Genomic DNA, 3,614 nt, shown 5'->3' on the forward strand with positions numbered 1-3,614 from the left:
CTTGTGACCACAATGAAGCTGTGGCATGAGCATTCGACAGTCGGTTAAAACTTGCAACATCTCCTTGAAAGCGGCCTGTATATATAAAAAAAAGACCCATCAAGCACTGAGCATGATGGACAATGTAACAAAAAAGTATGCTCTATTGAGAGTCAAACCGCTCAAAGGAAATACCCAGTGCACCTCACAAAAATAATACCTACACGCGTACCATGGCATATGACCCATATGCAATATTTATACCAGGATGCAAAGGATCATCAATCCATAATGGAGTATATATATCATCACGCTTGAAGATACCACCCGGGCTTCCATTAGTCCCCTGCAGTGATCATCAAAATGGTGCCGAAGACATCAAAAAACGGTGATGATCACCAACGTGAGCATACAATACGATTAGGACTACACCCTATTCGAAGAACATTGACATAACAAGGATATATCTCTACCTTCAAAACAATCTTCTCATGGGATAGATCCATCTCAAAGCCAAACATTTGAAGGAAACCGAGAAGTAAAGCTCCCAGGTTTGGCGAGCCATCTTGATCCCAAAGAGGTAATCCGGTCTCAATGGAAACTGCTGCTCGTCTGACAATGCGGTCACGCGAGAGATGTTGGAGGTGATGCAGGCAGTTCACAGTTGGTATTTCCATCCACAAACACATACCAAGAGATTGGCCACACTTGCCCGACTCGCTGTCAGCAGAGAGTAAGCCAGCCATTTACAACAATGACCGTAATTCGAACAAATGGGCAACCTTTCAAAACTGTTAGAAGACAAGTGTAGGAAGAGAAGAGAAAATGGAGTACCTCCAAATAAAACGCAACCATTCATGTCAACGAAAAATAACCATTCATGCCTGAGTAAACATTACTCAATTTCTTGTGATGCAGAAAAGACTTCAGCAGCAGAACCTAATCACATAAATAACCAGAGTCAGAAGACATTACCAGGCTGAAAAATTAAAACCAACGATTGCGTCAAAGTAGAAAGTAGATGTTAAAGTTGAGTTACCAATGGAGCTAGAGCAGGTAGTTCCCGTATCTTGTGAAGCACATACTCTCCATGGCTCCAGGCGCAATTGGGTTGCTCATACCTCCTGCAATGGTTATGTCCACCGCAATTGAATCGGGTGTGTTTGGTGATGTGCCAGCAAAGGGCTGACAAAAGCATTTCAGGACTGGCATCGATCCATTTTCGAGGAGGTCGATGTTCTGACACCACTCGTATGTTCTTAGCACTACACGAAGCTCGCGTAATAATGAGGCAGTCGATGTTAATGGAGGGCTAGCTGGAGCGTCAACAATAGTTAGATCAACATCACTGTATTGTAGACACAAGCCTGTTCCGAAGTAACCATATACCTGTTAAAACCAACTGCAATAAAATCCATCAAACTACCCATCGAGCATCTTGCAACAAAATACACAAGTACACTGCTGTTAAAATCTATCCTTTTAGCCCATGTAGACGCAGAGAGAGTCCATACAAACCTCCACATCTGATTCAGGCCACACCTTTTGGATACCTTTCCTGACACAATCAATGGCAGCCTCTACGTGAAGCTGGATTTCCGACGTAGGCCTAGTCAATTTTGCAAAACGCAGAATCTCAAAGTGCAAGGCCTCAACAAAACTAGCTGTTATTGGTGGTGGACATGCGGATGGTCTGGATGTAATGGAAGGCACAAGCAGGAGTGGGAAGCTCTGCACAAGACGCTGCAGTCTTTCTGGAAGCAGTACTAGTTGAACATTATTTGCCACTTCAAACCCCTGGCCAGATACTTCTGCTTCACCATGATCTGACGGCAATATAAGATGACATCACGGTGGCCAAACGACCCTGGTCCCGCACTTGGCGAGGAGGCCTTTGCGTACAAAGAGGTTCCAAAATCGGCCTAATTTGGCGCTCCTGCCACTGCACACACGCAGGTTGCTCGTTGTCGGTAGTCCAATAGCTTCTGCCTATTGCTATTGCCTTTGATTGCTAATGTTGTCATCACCTCAACTATCTGCCTTTGACTTGTGCAGCCGCCTAAACATATGTTGTCCTCACTACTTCACTATTGCTAACAACACTTGCTCGCCTAATTCCTCTTCCTTGTCCTCCCCACTTGGCCAACAAGGCACACTAACTCTATTCACACCTTCATCATGTCTTGCTTTAACTCTATCAACACCTTCAACATAGCCACCCATGATATCACCATGATATTTTGGGACGAAATTCATGTAATTGAAGGTCGTGCAACAACATAAACTAAAATTCATACAAAATTGGAAAAATTGGATTCCCTTGTAGCACAGTGAAGTCCCCATAGTGCCATGGAAGGTGTGGTAGCTTGCAAACACTTCACCACCAACAAACACCTTGAATGTCATTAAACTTCTATTCCTTTTGTTTATGTGAGTGTCATGGGACCTGTGCTCGGTCAAAATAGATTTGTAATAAGTGTTCATCATGTATGTTAATTTCTTTGTGTTTATATCGCCTTGTGTTATATAAGGCTCCATTACTTCAATTTATTGTTGTTTAGGTTCAAGGGGGTTGATTTTCTGTGAGACTGATGTAAGTCATGAGTGGTTAAGCTCTTTTGACACATGTTCCCTAGACCAATGAGTCTCTGCATGTCCATGCTTGTTTAAGCCTCTGAGCTATGCTTGTTGAGCCTCTAAGACTTTTGTGCCAAGCTCACTAACCTCCGAACCGCGCTTGCTAGTCTATGAATCTATAGTAGGAAACATGTCTTAGATGGAGCCCAAATCCCTATGACTATTGAAGTTTGTGTGAAATCACTCTAAAATTGCTCTGAAGGGAATTTGTAGGGTATTTGAGAGTCTCTATGTGTGTACACATCATGTACCCGCTTGTGTCTATGTGTGAATAGCCCCTAAAAGGGCTAAGTGTGTTAGTGTGTGTGAACCCACCCTTATGTGTGATGATAAGTTACATGTGACATGTGTCACTTGTCTTGTATGTGTGTATGATTCCCTTGAGTCAAAAGACAGGGCGGCTTACAACCTATAAAACTTGTGCATAAATAGTAAAGATGTTGGGTATTTCGAAGTCTCTCTGAGTGTAACTCTTGCATACGCGTACCCCTATTTTTGTACCCGCCTCTGTATATGTGTGAACAGTCCCTAAAAGGGCTAAGTGTGTTAGGGTATGTGAACCAACCCTTGGGTGTGGATAAGATGAGTGTGCCATATGTCACTTGTCTACTATATGTGTGTGATTACCTTGAGTCAAAAGATAAGCCTTACAACCTTTAAAAGCAAGCACTTTCTTGACTATTCTATCCCCACTGAAGCCCATACGTAGAGACGTCCTTCGCAGCGCGTCCTTGGCTAACCCAGGAGCCAGTCACACACTGTGCTCAGCCAAGATCCACCTCTTCTAGCGAAAACAGTCGCCCACAAGCGCCCGTCACTGCCTGATCTCAGCTACACCAACCGCAAGCTCCACCCAGTTGGCCAGCTAGGCTTTAGCTCATGTACGCAGCTCTGCCAGCTCTCAACACGCACCGGAGATCAATCCCAGCTTAACGTCAATCTCCAGGGCTCTTCAGACGCACCGGAGATCTGATACCATATACGCGCAGCTTAACGAG

At 44.2% G+C, this 3,614-nt stretch overlaps 1 pseudogene; it reads right to left on the reverse strand.

The window, feature by feature from the left end:
* Nucleotides 1-702: 702 nt before the first annotated feature.
* On the reverse strand, nt 703-2,202 carry LOC147635680 (uncharacterized; annotated as a pseudogene).
* Nucleotides 2,203-3,614: the final 1,412 nt, after the last annotated feature.

Source organism: Cibotium barometz, chromosome 9, assembly GCF_041138505.1.
Source record: "Cibotium barometz isolate CiBa-2024 chromosome 9, ASM4113850v1, whole genome shotgun sequence".
Lineage (NCBI taxonomy): Eukaryota > Viridiplantae > Streptophyta > Polypodiopsida > Cyatheales > Cibotiaceae > Cibotium > Cibotium barometz.